The following is a 15,279-nucleotide window of genomic DNA, read 5'->3' on the forward strand; positions in this document are numbered from 1 at the left end:
CAATTGAATCTGCAACAAAAAAATCTGTATGCATAAAATGGTGCCCTACATAATGGCATTTTCCTCCTTCTGGTAATAATTTCCTCAGTTACAAAGAAGCCAAGAAGAATCAATGCATATTGAAATATATTCATACAAACCACACTAAACAGTACCATTAAAAGACTCATAGGTTTTGGTTTCAGTTATTTTGACTCAGATACAAACTTATGGGCATCAGAAAAAGAAATTTCATAAAAAATACTTAGTGGATGCATAATCCAATAGTCAAATGATGTTAAAGTAATGTTCTAATATATGTCTAATTATGAGAGATTTATTTTTAAATATGACTAACTTTGCTTTTCTTGCACTGAGTCACAACATGTCTTTATTTATAATGAGTACGTATAAGTACATTTTTAAAGAAGTATCTGCACCATGTACTCTGAAATCTACACCTCTGCAACTCATGTATCAAAATACACTAGTTGTTAGCATTCACTGATGTGTAAATAGAAATGAACCCCCTAAATGTAGTAAAATATTACAACTCCTCTTCAAGAGCGACATTTTGGAACTTGTGGTTTTCATTCCAACAACCACTTGCTAGAGGTTTACAACAGTAAACCTAAGGCCCTATGTTTTACGAAATAGTGAAAACACTTCTCACTTGCCAAACCTTCCTTGCAATGGTTTTGGGCTTTTTATGGAGGGAAGGTGGTGTTTTAAAGCAGGCATCAAGAGCATGCTTGGCACAGGAAAACATAGAGGCAGACAACTTTCTTTTGGATAAACATGGAACATTCTGAAAGGTCAGTGTGATAGTAACTGACAAAGGACCTCAGCAAAGAAAAGATATTTTCTGAGTGTAAGTGGCACTCACTTATGACTTGATCCAAAACCCACTGAAGCAAACGGGAGTTTTTCCACTAACTTCAAATAGCTTTGCTCAAATTCTTAAACTCCTTTCAATACAAGTGTGTGACAGGGCAAATAGAGGAAAAGGAACAAGTTAGATTTTGAAAGTAACCTTCCTTCTCATCCCTGACATTTTTCAAAGAAAAAAATTACAAAAGCCACCATTAAGTTTTTCAGAGTAGGAAGTTTCTGCTCAAGAGAGTCCCATTGCTGAAACATTAGAAGCTTTTTAGGGTGGAACCGAATGCTACACAGCACTTTCTTTACTACATTATGATCATCTCTAGGGAATGTTCAGCCCCACAGCTGGAAGTACACCAAATCCACATTAAAAAATTGGAAGTCTAATCTACACCTGTCTTAGATCATGAAAGAGTATAAGTCAGCATCCCCCGTTATGGGCATATGTGCACACCCATACAAAATACTGACAGTCTCCAATCCATGGCAGGGAATTTAGATAGCAACCACACTCTTCTCTCTGGACGATTTCTCCCCAATAATTTGCTATTTCTCAGCTCACCTCAAGATTACTTTGAAGGTACAATCTGGATCCTGGTTATAAGAAATCCTAAACGAACATTTTTAAACAAATAACCTAGACATTTTGCAAGATATATATTTGTACTTGTTTAGATGTATTTTATTTATTTCCTGGCCAAAATTAACATAGAACTTTCAGAAGCAAATCAGCTACTACTTTCTATGCTAAGCAAACCTTTAATTATTTTACAAGACATTATTCACCTAAAGAGTTGAACAAATATTTCTCAGCTAATTTCTCTCAATAAAACTTCATTCTTTTGCTAAGAAGAAGGGCTGCCAATGATTTATGACACTTTCTGTAAAACTTCCTGTGTGTGTTCAATATCACCACAATATTAAAAGTAATTTAAATTCATTCAAGATTGAAAACAAATGAGCTGGAATGAATTTTTCTAAGTGAACACATTTCATGATCTTTACCTAAACAGCGTATTTGTAGTTCTACATTGTTAACATCCATATACTCCATTAACTGGTTTTCTGTTGACAGTTATCTTTACAATAAGCCTACCAATACTCAATATCATCTGTTTTCATTACTGTGTTAATGCACATGATCATCAGTATTTCTTTTCCTGATAATATTATTTCGTAAAGTTTAAATGTGTTGTTTTTACAAAAAAAAAAGAGAGAACTTATTGATACAAGGGAAAAACACAATATCTCATCAGCTATGCATATCTGAAGACTTTGCCTACATGACTGTATTTGGCTTTTTCACTTCCATTTTTAGGTCATGCTAATACTGTAACTACTGTAATGAAACCACAACCCTTGCCTTGAATTGCCTTGAATCGGAAATATTTCAATTACTATTTTTTAACTCTAAAAAGATACTACTTTGCATTTTCCATAAACTTTAATTTTACTTCTCTTTATCTTCAAAAAAACCCACCTCTGTTCCTATTGTGCCACTCCAGGAAAGTGATATTTAGATGTGCATTGAGAAAATATATATATATTAATCTTCACTTCAGCTACTATTAAGAACCTTTAAAAAGGTATATAAATTCATTATTAAAATGTAAGCATTTAAGATATTAACTCAGAGAAGCCTAGGAACTAATTCACTGCTGTTATGAGTAGACAACTCCAGTGAAATCAACAGAGTTGTACCAGCTCATATCAAGTGATTATGAACCCCAGTTCATGAAATAAATATTTTATGCACATTATACTTATACCATCATTATTTCCTCACTTAGTAGTAGTCATGGTCGCTATCTGTCTCATAATAGTCAGATATAAATTCTTCGATTAAAAAAATCTTAACACCTTTATTTCTATTCTGAAAAAGAATAGGGAGACTTCAGTCACCAGTTAGCCACTTCCTTGCCAGCAAAGGCACAAGATAGAAAAGCTTCTAAACAATCCCATCAGTTTTTTTATCCATTTTCAAAAACCTGTCCCAACTTTTCCTTATGTTTGCCTTGCCACTTTCCTTTTCCAAGGCTATAGTAGCTTCCCACAACAATGATTTCCAAATTCCTCTGAACTATTTTGTGTGTTGAAACTGCAATTACCAATTTAATTATAAAACAATTAAAAGTCAACAACAGGTTTTAATATAAATATATTAAACATTTTTTTACTGTCTGATTCAAAATCCCAGGAAAATGCTATGCAACTTCTAAACTTTAATGATAGTGACAAAAAGAAAAAACTACTAGAAAACAAAACAAGACAAAAAAATAACATTCAACTTTTTTTATTCGTAGAAAGAGAACTGACTGAATGACACAGATTAATGGGATATAGATCATTTCACCTCTGGGACATTGTTCTAATCATACCTGATGTTGGATGGATTTAAAATGATCATCTGACAGCTCCTTGGTAATTTACTGTTTCTAAATTTTTTTTTTGGCAACCCTTGACCAGTTTTTGATGTAGTGTCTCTCAGCATCTGTACACATACTTTGTTACAGTCTGTTAGTATGAAAACTGATCTGTCCCCTTACTCTTCCATTTGGTCTCACTACAGAAGCACAGCAGTATGGAAAATGTGCACAATGATGGTCTTTTCTTTTATGCATAAAGACTGCTGCTATCACTCTGGTAAAATTCACATATACTAAATTCTATTTTAAAAATAAGAATTATTAAGTAAATATGTATTAAGTACATTTTTAAACATATTACACATTTTTTTTCATAAACACAATAAAGGATTCACTCTGCCTTGAAATATGGTTTAAAAATGGCCAATTTTAGGCCCAATCCAGCAAAAAAAAAATCCATATTTTCTAGGCCTTAATCTTTTCAGGATGAATGCCAGCCCACAGCACACTTAGTTCGAAATAAGCCATGCAATTTGTGCTACACAAATTCAATAGTGCATAGCTTATTTAGTGTGTATTTCAAAATAGCTTATTTCATAATTCGGCTCTATCTACACAGCTCCAAATTTCGAAATAACTCATTATTCCAAGATGCCCATGAACGCTTGTGGAATGAGGATTACTGGGACATTGGAATAAGCCACCCGTTATTTCAAAATAATGGGTTGTTTCAATAGACACGGAATAGCCAGAAGTATCCTGAAATAGCTCCGCAGTGTAGACGTACCTGATATCCTCCAGAAGAGATGGACAAGCTCGGCATACCAGATTTCTAAAGCTGCCAGGGTTACAAGATGATGAATTTGAGAAGAAAGGTGCTCACAGAAGCAAGTTCTTCATTTCTCACTCTTTGTGACTCCCTATCCTGGAACTAGGGAATGCTGGCAGCCATGGAGAGTTACTCTAGAAATGACTGGATTCTTTCAGCTCTGCAGCATCAAAAAAGCTAGCCTATGGATTGGCTTTAAAAATACAATCTTACTTTAGATAATTCTCTCAACTCTACCTTTGGGATCAGCACTGACCAACATCACTTCAGCACTGACCACTGAAGATCCCAGTATTTTCTAGCTATGCAACCACAAAACTTCTTCAAACAGTAAAAGGAATGCACAAAATGTCAGTAGCAGAAGAACAAACTAATTTTCAATCTCCAAGAATGCTCATAGTGGTGTATCAGAAATAATATAGGGACCCTGAAATTTAAATTACAGAATTGTCCACAAAGGACACAAAAATAAGAATATCAATCAGATATATATCAAATAAATACAAATAAATAGATAAGTCCCAGTAAAAATGTTATAAAGTCATGAAAAATTTCAATTAAAAATTTACTCAGTTTTCCTTAAAAAAACCCTCCATAGTTATCTGTCATAAATACTTTTTACTGAAAGACTAGAAAAAGCTCCATTGACATCATTCCACTCTCATAATCTGATGTATATTATATAAAAACTGTGAAATTCTCTTTAAAAAAATCTTCTAAGCATAGATTTATGCATGCACTTAATTTTATGCAGTATAAGTAGACCCACTGATGTGAATAGCACTACTAACAATGCAATATCAAGTCTGAAACTTCTTCTTATTCAAATATTATGGATCTGATCTGCTGGAGTCTATTGTAGTCAATGCGCAGATTCATCCCACGCACACAAATAGAGGGGAGAGGGGAAAAGTAATGATAATCTCCCTGTACGGAAGGGGGCAGCTGTAGTTGAGAGGAGTAAAATTCATCTTTCTTAACCCTAAGGAAAGGGTCTTTAAAAATCTGGTCAGAGTGGTAATTCACGCCACTTTGGTGGCTGAACCAACTGGTCTCGGAGTTTCCAACAATGAGGATTATGGGCAATTTAAACTGTTGTGACCATGCTCCGGTAGAGTTATGCTTAATGGCTCACCTAATTGGTTTTAGCCATAATAAATTGACCAAACTGAGTCTGTAAGAAACCAGGGTATGTCTACACTACCCCGCTAGTTCGAACTAGCGGGGTAATGTAGGCATACCGCACTTGCAAATGAAGCCCGCGATTTGAATTTCCCGGGCTTCATTTGCATAAGCGGGGAGCCGCCATTTTTAAAACCCCGCTGGTTCGAACCCCGTGCAGCGCGGCTACACGGGGCTCGAACTAGGTAGTTCGGACTAGGCTTCCTATTCTGAACGAGGTGTACCGGTAGTTCGGAATAGGAAGCCTAGTCCGAACTACCTAGTTCGAGCCCCGTGTAGCCACGCTGCACGGGGTTCGAACCAGCGGGGTTTTAAAAATGTCGGCTCCCCGCTTATGCAAATGAAGCCCGGGAAATTCAAATCCCGGGCTTCATTTGCAAGTGCGGTATGCCTACATTACCCTCCTAGTTCGAGCTAGGGTGGCAGTGTAGACATACCCACAGTGTGAGAGTGTGAAAATCATATCCAAAATCTTGAAAACATAAAGAATTTATTATTATGGAAAGTTACACTTAATTATAAAATTGCACATTATAATCAAAACAGTATTTCTTTGGGATTATGCATTTTAAAAACGTCTGTCTGTGTGGCCTCCCTCCCAGGCCAGGAAGCATTGGCAGGACTCCTGTGCAGCCCTCTCCTGCCTCTGGGCTGTCCCCATGGTGAAGCCAGCAGTTGTGGTGTGCATGTGTCCCCTTCCCTCCACCCCTTCTCTGCTCTAGGCCAAACCAGGAGGAAGCCAGCAGCTACCATGCACAGCCCCACCCCTGGCCCAGGCCAGACCCAGGTAACTTTGGGTAAATTTTCTAGTAAAATGTATTTAACTATATGCACACATATAACTTTAATTATTTAGCTTACTCTAGCTGGTTTTATGAACATAATCTGTTCCATTCAGGAGGAATCCATTGATATTATTGTTGATGCCCATAGGGATTCTTGTAAAAACACAGTTATCTTATAGTAAAAGGAAATGTTATTTAATAACCCAACAAATCTGTTTCTCTCTTTGCGCACACACAAACACTTAGATGCACTTAGATACTGGCACATACTAAGCCACTGTGATATCAGCACATTTTTATTGTTCCTGAACTCTTCAGGAAATTAATTAAAGGTGTGTGATTATTAGAAACAGTTAGCAATGTTGGTACAATGACAGCCAAGATTGTGCCATTAAATGGATTTAATATCCATACTCATGGACATTTAGAGGATGGTACACAGAATCCAAGGGAAACAGCCCAGACATCTACAACAAGCTTTGCCAACATGTACATGTGTGTGTGCATACACACACACACACACACACACACACACACACACACACACACACCCCTCTGTGTGTGTGTGTGTGAGTGAAGAGAAAAACTCTCAGACCCTACCCTAGTTACTGAAAAGGAACTAGTATTGCTAACACCGGCAACCGAGGCCGGGGGGGAGGGGGGGAGGGAGAGGAAAAACCAATCAGTCTGCATGTACTCATATACCCATCCCTGGAACCACTTTGCTATTTATTTTAAAGGACTTAAAATACAATTTGTTCAATATTTTAGCTTAATCTGCCTTAGAAAAAGAATTCAAAGCATTCCATTAAATTGATACAAAGACTGTCTAGTTTCACTACACTATCTGTACGTAATTTGGTACATACTGCTTAAATGTTATTTTGTAACATCAATCCAAACTACACCTTGGTGAGCCAAGAGATGCCCTACCTATAGACTACAGAGAGTCAGAGACTACTTTCACCTACTTCAGAGGTAAAAGCACTCAAAGGGTATCACTGCTAATTTTACATCTGGTCTCTCTCCTATCTAACTAAAATGGTCCTGCACTTAAAATGCAGACCTATCAAAAATTAATAAAGGAGAGAAGCAAAAACTAATGCAAATCTATGTCAATAAACATTCTGTGTCTGATAGAATGGAATAAACATTGTATGTGATTTTACAAAGTGAAATGCTACTAACCAATTTAGGATCTTAAAAAAAGTTGGTTACTATTAATTGACCTGATAAGCCTACTACTGTACTACTACTGCTTAGCTTTTTAAGGTTGATCTAGCATTTCTTAAATAATACATTTGAATTTGTAAGATTATTTTTTTAAGTGAGAAAATAAGCATTTCCAACCTGCTAAGCTCAAATATGAGGCAAACTCCTAAAATGAACATTCTTATTAAGAAATATTTCTGGATAATAAATTCAGTATAAATAACCTTTCTATAAATTCAGTCTTTCTAGTGTCAATACTAACTAATAATAATGAAAAATATCCAGTCAAAATGGGACAAAGCAAATGTGGATAAAAAAGTAAGGATGTCTCTTATACTAAGGACTATTTCAGAGCTATGCTGGGGTTGTTACGAAAAAATAGGTAACTGATATTATTTCTAGTGCTACTACTCCCAAAGTTTGAAAATTATCAGTTTGAGCATACCAAAATTAACATTCAATTTTTGCTATGGAGCTGAAAGTATTTGAATTTAACTGTGATTTACACTTTTCTCTACTAACAATCATGCCATGAGTACTACTTAGTGACCTGTGTTCTAAATCACTTTCAGTTCACACAAGTAAATGACCTCTCTCCAATGATTTAATTTGCAGGGGAAGAAAATGAAGACTCACATCACCTTTTTCAAGCCACTACTAAAATTAACTGCTCCGACATGAGCCTAGTAAAAACTCTGAGGAGAAGGGACAAAATAATACTTTGCACTAAAAAATATTCCTCACCACTGTCAAATAGACATATAGGTGGCATTACCTTAATTTTGCAGATGAGCAACACATGGAAAGGCTCAGTAAACATTCCTAAAACCACATAGGAAATCATTGGCCACACTGAAATCAGAACACAGAAGAAGTTCTTAGCTCTTGGCAGTCAGCTAAACCAGAATGCCACTTGCCCCTGCAATACTGATTCAGATATCCTCAAAATGTGAACATTGGTTTTTGGTTCTCTTAAAATCAGTCCAGAAAAAAAGCTCAAAGTGGACATCCAATACATCCATAATATAATTTATTTCAATGTATTTTAACCTTAAAAATTAATTTAAGCTATATAAATAATAAATGATTATTTATTTATTGTTGATTATTTCTAAACTTTCAATCATATTTGAAGGATATAAAACCTGGATAGGAGTATAGTCGTGCACATTAGTTTTAGTACAGTTAAACATAATATCATCCATTTATTAATTAAAATACTTAGCACTTATGTAGCACTTTTAATCTTCCAAGCTCTCTATAAACATTAACTTGGTTGGTGTTTAAAGGATCTCTGGTAATTTTATACAACTTTTCAAACAGTATTAAAAACACAAAACAATACTTTCTTCCTTAAATGATGCACACATTTTACCAAAAGAAATCTAGATTTCTAGGACAAAATTAAGAACCACTGCCATTAAGCCGAAAAAAAACCAAGTTTGAACAAATTTGTCACTGGTCTGCAAGTTCAAGCTTATTATCCAGTATTAAAGCCTTATGTAATGGGAGGCCTCATTTCAAGCAACTATTGGCTTTTGAATATTACCGAAGTAGATTACAGTAGCAGATTATGCATCGTTTCAGATGTCAATAAATTACATATTGACAGGCATTCAGATTATTATACATATTTTGAAGAACACTTTATTTGAAACTCTCATCCATTTTTCTCAAATGGATTTACTGATTTGGGCAGTTAGCTAAATAATTTAAATGCACAGAAATATTAAACCATATTGCTATTTTGTACTAATACGTTAAAAATAGAATTATATTACAAATAGTTTATATTGCAATCCATGCAATTAATGTGATCAATTGAATTTAGCCATTAAATCAAACATGTTTTTAAAAGAATCCTGTTTAGAACACTATGATATCTATCTGACTAGAATGGATTTAGTACTGCATCAAAGAATCAGGTTTAATGATTAACCCTTATTTTCTTCATAGCAACAATACTACCAAAAATATATTTTCCTTGATAAATTTAATATGCTCGGTACAGAAAAAAGCAGCTAAATCTCTTAACGTTTATTTTAAACTTAATTTTTTACAAGTTAACCTGAATACCTTTTGCAGTATGCAACTTCTCAGCTTCAAAATTTTAAATCAAGTTACCAAGGGCCTGATCCAAAGCCCACTGAAGTAAATACAAAGTGTCCTATTTCCTTCAGTAAGCCAGGCCCTAAAACAGCAAGGGAATGCAATTAAATCCACTTGGAAAGTGAGTGTGTCTGTTTAAACATTTTTTTCGAAAAACTTTAAAATGGAAATGGTCGCCAGCTCCACATAACTGCATGTTCTTGCTTCTGCTGCTGGACTTGCACCCTCTTCTTCTACCTAGACACAGTTACTAACTTTAAGATAGTCAGTGTAGGCACTTTTGAAATGGGGTTCCTTCTGGGGTAGTTACTACCATCTGCCATATCTCCCCCCTCCTCCCCACCATACAAAGTATAACTCCCTAGAACCTTGAACCAATTGTTATCTCTGGGTTTTTTTCTGCCTACAGAAGTTTAATGCTGAAACCTCATCAGTGATAATCAATGTAATCAAGGGCTTACTTAAGTGGCACAGAATCTCTGAAAGTTTGCTTCTTGAGTCAGTTAGTAGGATCCAGACACAAATTTAACAGATGAGCAGAGGAACCAAAGAAAAACATCTTCATTCTCATTACCTTGATCATTCAAGTTCAAATGTGTCAGATTGCGGTAGGTTTTAAACTAATGGAGTGAGTTATATTTTGCATTCTGTTTTTCAGAAAGAAATCATCTCATGTTTACATTCATTCATATGCTCACATAATTTTTACTTGTGGAGAAGCCCAAAAAACTGGAGCAAACGGGAGTTAGCATTTGCTCTTTTCTTCCCCTTTCTGTCTTTATACTTAAAAAATAAAAGCCCAACATGCCTTACAGCCATTTGTCTACTAGATCTCAAACTCCTCAAAATTAAACTTTCACAAGTTTCTAGGTCTCAGTACTTCTGAATTTCAAGAGTGAATTTCAGGAGAATGCTCCCACAACAAACTATGAATTGTGCCTCAGGAATTTCATAGCTCTAACACTATTATTTATTAATCTATTGTTTAAGGCGAACATGTTTTGTTGTTGTTCAAGGTTAACACTAGCACGTTCAAAAGGCATTGGAAAGGTGGAGGAGACCCAAGAGCGGCAGCGGTAACGGCTTCTATAGGGAAGATCAGTGAGATGCAATAACTCGCCCTGGCCAGAGAGGGTGGATGGCGAACACCTTCCCCATCGCATGCACGTGCAGCTAATGGGAAGAAGAGGGGTCTTAATTCATAGTGCTAGATTTGAATGAATGTAGGATTAATATCACAGCCGGTCCCACCTCCACCCTCTGCACCTATTTAGGGAAAGAGAGAGAGAGAGAGAGAGAGAGAGAGACGAAAAAGTGTTTTGTTTTTCTTTCTCTCTCACCCACCTATCTCAAAAAGCAGAAACGTGACATATCTCTTTACCAGAATATATATGCTTCCATAATCTTCCAAAACCAAAAGGAAAGAAGAGGCGAACAAGCCCCCTCGCTTTGAAATATCACCACCCCAAAACCTTCCCAGAGTGAAAGGAGAATATTTTACTGTCACGCATTTTCTTTCTTGCCCATCCAAACTAAAAGTTGGGGGGGTTCGTGGAAATAACACTCCAGCTTGCAAGAAGCGCTTCTAAAATAAAGCCGAAGTTTGGTAGCTTGCAGCACTATTTCCGAAGTACGAGATTAACTTGAAGAGCACCAATTTGATCATTCAAGCCGTGTGTGTTTCAAACGATAGATGCTACAGCCGGGAGGGCTAAGGCCCAAGGGAGGGAAGAAAGCATCTGGGTGTCTGCTTCGCACTTTTGATTCGTGTGCGCTCTATTAAGGCAAGATTCGAGACACGTTTCAAACTCTAATGATTTGAAGCAGAAGCGCATACTAGTTAGCGCCCCCCCCCCCCCATCTCACAACTAGTCCGTTCCCCCTCCCTCCAGCAGCCAACCTTCCTTCCAATTTTTAAAGGGACAAGTGGTACAAGGCGCCAAGAAGAAATCTGACACATGTCACATTCGTACCCACCATGCTTAGAGCCGCGGGAGCGAAACTTTCTCGCAGCAGCAAGTAAAGGAGGAGGAGGGGGAGGGAAGGGCAGAGTGAAAGTAACAAGTCAAAGCGGAGACTTGGGGCGGGAGGGGGGGAATGCAACTTACCAAGAGGAGACACTGGGTAGAAGCGTCCCGAGAAGAGGCCACCGAAAGAGGAGCTGAACTAGCTCCCCTCCAAACACACACCCACACACACACACAAAGTCTTTGCAGGAGGAGCAGCGGCGGCGGCTGCAGCCGGGACGCGCGAGCAGAGACACAGGAGGTGAGGGGAGGATTAGACTGTAACAAGCAGCAGCATCAATCAACGGGTTGGATATTCCTCCGCAGGCGACGCCAGGGCTCGGAGCCCCCCGGGCAAGGGGAGCAGCACCGGGAGGCTGGGGAGCAATAGCTCCAGCGCAGCGTCTCGCGCTTTCTCGGAGGCTCGCGCTGTCTCTCGCGCGCTCCCCTCCCCCTGTGTGTGGGTCTGGCTCTGTGCGGAGCGCGTGTGTGTTTTGCTGGGAATGCAAAAAAAAAAAAAAGTGCACCCACCGACTCCTCTTTGTGGGAAGGGGAGTGAGGAGGGAGCTCTCACATGATCGCAAAGTGGCCTGCACGGGAGTGGTAATAACAGGGGTGGGTTAGCGGGAAGGGGGGGGGGGGGTGTTGAAACAACAAAAAAAAGTGCAGAGGGACCAGCTTGGTAATGCCCCCGCTGCTGCTCTCCCTCCTTCCCCTACGCCTCCCTCCCGGGCAGGGAGACACCCTAGCGGAGCAAGATAGTGTTATGATTCGCTGTGAAGCGTCCTGCTTGACGTCAAGTCCACCTGCTCTGTCAACAAACCGGGGGAGAAGGATTTTTGCTCTCGTTTCCCCTTCCCGCCCGGACTCCGTTAGACACAGTTTAGCAGACGGGGAGGAAACAAAGCCCGGTGCGGTACCGACAGTGCCAGGGGCTGCGGCTTCTCGGCAGCCTTCGAAGAGCAGCCCGCGTGCAAAGGCAGAGCCGCGGGCCAAGGGAGCGGGGGATGCCGGCGGCTGGGAAGGGCAAAACGCCTTGAGGGTTGCTGAGAAAATGGGGCTGATCCTGATGGGCGGCCTGGGAAGGACTTCGGCGGGGTTTATACCCTGGGAGGGGGAGGTCGGGTCGCGCGGGAGATTTCAAACTGGATGCGAAGAAATGGACGGGCCAAAGCTCCGGCCTCATGGGCACACAATTCCCTGCAACTCCACTGAGTGCAGCGGGGGAAGGTGTCAGCTGAGCATAACGCGGCCCGAGCTGTTGTGCATTCCTCCCCCTCCTCCCCACACACACTACTCCCCCTGAGCAGGGCCGCTCCATGCACTGCACCGAGTGCGCGGAGGCAGGTGGTGCTGCAGCCAGTGCCTGCCGCGGGCAAGTTTCCTGGGCGTTCCCAGTTCGCAGAGAGGGACTGGAGGCGGCCGCAGGGTAGCGGGGCGAGGCTGGTGGCGATGCCCGGGCCAAAGGCGCTAGCTCTGTCCTGCACTCTCCCTGCAAGGAGCCTCCCCGCTGCGCAGAGAGCCCTTTGCACTAGCAGCAGGGCCGCAGACGCTTTAATTTCCTCTCGCTCTCTACCACCGTTACTGCTGCTCAGCCTGCGGGCTGATGTCCTAGGGCCATATAGGGAGGAGGGTGGAAGCGCACCAAACTTTTCATGGCCAGGTGTTTCTGGGAAGCCTGCACCCCACTAGAATTCAATGGAAACCAACAATGATCAGCGAAGAGGCTGTGCTGACTTCTGTATGTGAACGCCGCAAAGCATGTGTCCAGACCTTTCCCCGAGCCGGGACAAGCAGCAGCCGTTGCTATTTACACACCCGAGCCTTTTCCCTTTAAAAATGATCGCCAGGCTCAGCCACACTTCAGGTTTCTCCCGTTCTCTATAAACACGCACCAGGGCTCCCACTGAAATCCTTTTAACTAACGACATGAGAGTAACAGAAAGTCTTCTCATCAGAAGCAGAAACAGGAAAAATGATCCTATCCTGGGCTTCTAGTGCTTAGACTTTCCCTCTTTCCTGTATCATTTAATCGCACGCGCTACATTTTATGAAAGGATTCCTGGATAAACACCAAAGGAAAGTAAATCCGAAATAGAGGAGTGCAGTGTGTGTGGATTTTAGTGAGAACTCACCTAATCAAAGCGCCATAACCTCGACCTTACACTTTTCATGTAATTTTGAATTAAAAAGGCTCTTCTGTATTCATTGAAGACCTGAATCAAAAGTGATTGTCACTCAGAATTAACATAAACTGAATTAAAAAAAAACCTTCGCTCGTTGGTGTACTGAGCAAATTGGAAGATTAGCTGGTTGCCTGGCCGTGCAGGAGACTCATGAATTAATGTTGCATAGTGTTCATCAACTGACAGGTTTTTTTGAAGGGAGATTTCTCACCCACACTTCTGCTTGCTTTTCTCTTTCTCGCTTGCTCTTAGGTGAAACGGGGAGGAATGTCGCTATCATTGGGGTGGAGTTGGAATAAACTTTTACATCTCGCCGAGGTTCCCGTAAAGACTGCGGGGGGAGTCTTGGGAGGGAGGGAAGGCGCTCGCGAAAGAATCGCTCACACTTCGACAGAGGTTGCAGTTCTGCGAGGTGTAATCGCTCCTGTCAGTGAAAGCTGCGAGTGCCAATAAAATGCAAAGAGTAAAAACTTGCGTGCGCGGAGACAATTGTGTGTGTGCAGAGCAGAAAGGCAGCTCTTTCCATGCACTTTCTGCAAGTGCAGCTGCTAATTTGCAGCGGCTAGCTGAAAAAGTAGGATCAGAGCCCGGCAGACCCTCCCGCCCCTCGCCGTGTGTGTATCAGAAACGGAGTGGTGTCAACCACGGGTTTGGATGGGAGCTGAGCCCTCTACTCCTCAGATTCCTAACTCTCAGCCAATGGGGTTTGGTCGGGTTCGAGAGGTGAAAGTTCAGCCCAAGGGCACATACACTCACTGTGGTAACTTGCCACTATCAAAGGAAGAGGCTGGTTGCTGATGGGTGACTATAAACTATATTTGTTTGCGCCATACAACTGTTATCTTTTCTCCCGCCCCTGAATTGCAGAGTTGGCAGTAAAGCCTGTGTGCTTTATTTCACATTACTTTGTTAGTGGGAGAGCTGCAAGTAGTTTTAATTGCACGCGCCCTGGTGCAAGAGACCCCAGCAATCCAGAACAAAGTTTCTGTGAACACCTGGCTTCTGGAGCCTGGACAACAGCAAATGCTCCCGTTCTCCAGACAGCTTTCGGGAGCCTTCCAACGAAATAACACACAATGATGGAGATCAGCTAGCAGGATCCGAGGATGCAGCCTGTAGAGGCTGAAGGGGCACGGGTACCCTCCCCTCCCCACTCCTCTGCTACACTGGCCGGGCAAAGGCATGATTCAGGGAAACAGGATCTTAGCACAAATTAACTTTCCCCGAAAGTCTGTCCCGGAGCGTGCCAAAACGCAGTGGCAGCGCAACATGCTCTGCCACCGAATTGTTTGAAAGAAAATCCATGAGACAAACAAAATCAGAGGAACGTCTTTGGCTGGCGCCCAGCCAGCGGTCAAGTTCGTTTCACGTGTTCCCTGCCAGCGCTTTTTGCCTGAAAGTAAACATCCCAAGTGAGAAACCTGAGTGGACTGACCCCACGGGAAGGAAAAGGAAGGAAAATCCATACTAGAAACTCAGTATTTCCTTCTAGTCAGATCTGTCCCAAATCTCGCTCTTTTGGGATAAGACTCCTCGTTGTGTATTAGTTTTAGGCGGTATTTACACTCTCTTCCGTATGATGGACTGCGTTCTGTTTCAAGGAGGTTTTAAATCTCACTCCTTCAGATTGTCACCGTCTGACAGCCTCATTCTAGTGGGTAATAATACGTGGGGGTACAATACAACTCTCAGCTGCTTAAATTGTTTAGCATTATTAGTGTCTGAATGGCGTGTAAGTCTTTA

General features: G+C 40.7%; 1 protein-coding gene across 6 annotated transcripts in view; it reads right to left on the bottom strand.

The window, feature by feature from the left end:
• Positions 1-11,913, bottom strand: part of FOXP2 (forkhead box P2) — a 669,323-nt gene extending 657,410 nt beyond the window's left edge. For 2 of the 6 annotated variants that reach the window (XM_075929528.1, XM_014573351.3), the window contains exon 1: positions 11,453-11,912. The gene's annotated coding sequence lies outside the window, so the exon portion shown is untranslated. Of the gene's footprint in view, positions 1-11,452 lie in introns of all 6 variants that reach the window. The other 4 variants (XM_006122526.4, XM_006122523.4, XM_006122527.4 and 1 more) reach the window with 3 other exon arrangements.
• Between the last annotated feature and the right edge of the window lie 3,366 nt (positions 11,914-15,279).

The sequence above is a fragment of the Pelodiscus sinensis genome, chromosome 1, assembly GCF_049634645.1.
Source record: "Pelodiscus sinensis isolate JC-2024 chromosome 1, ASM4963464v1, whole genome shotgun sequence".
Classification (NCBI taxonomy): Eukaryota; Metazoa; Chordata; order Testudines; family Trionychidae; genus Pelodiscus; species Pelodiscus sinensis.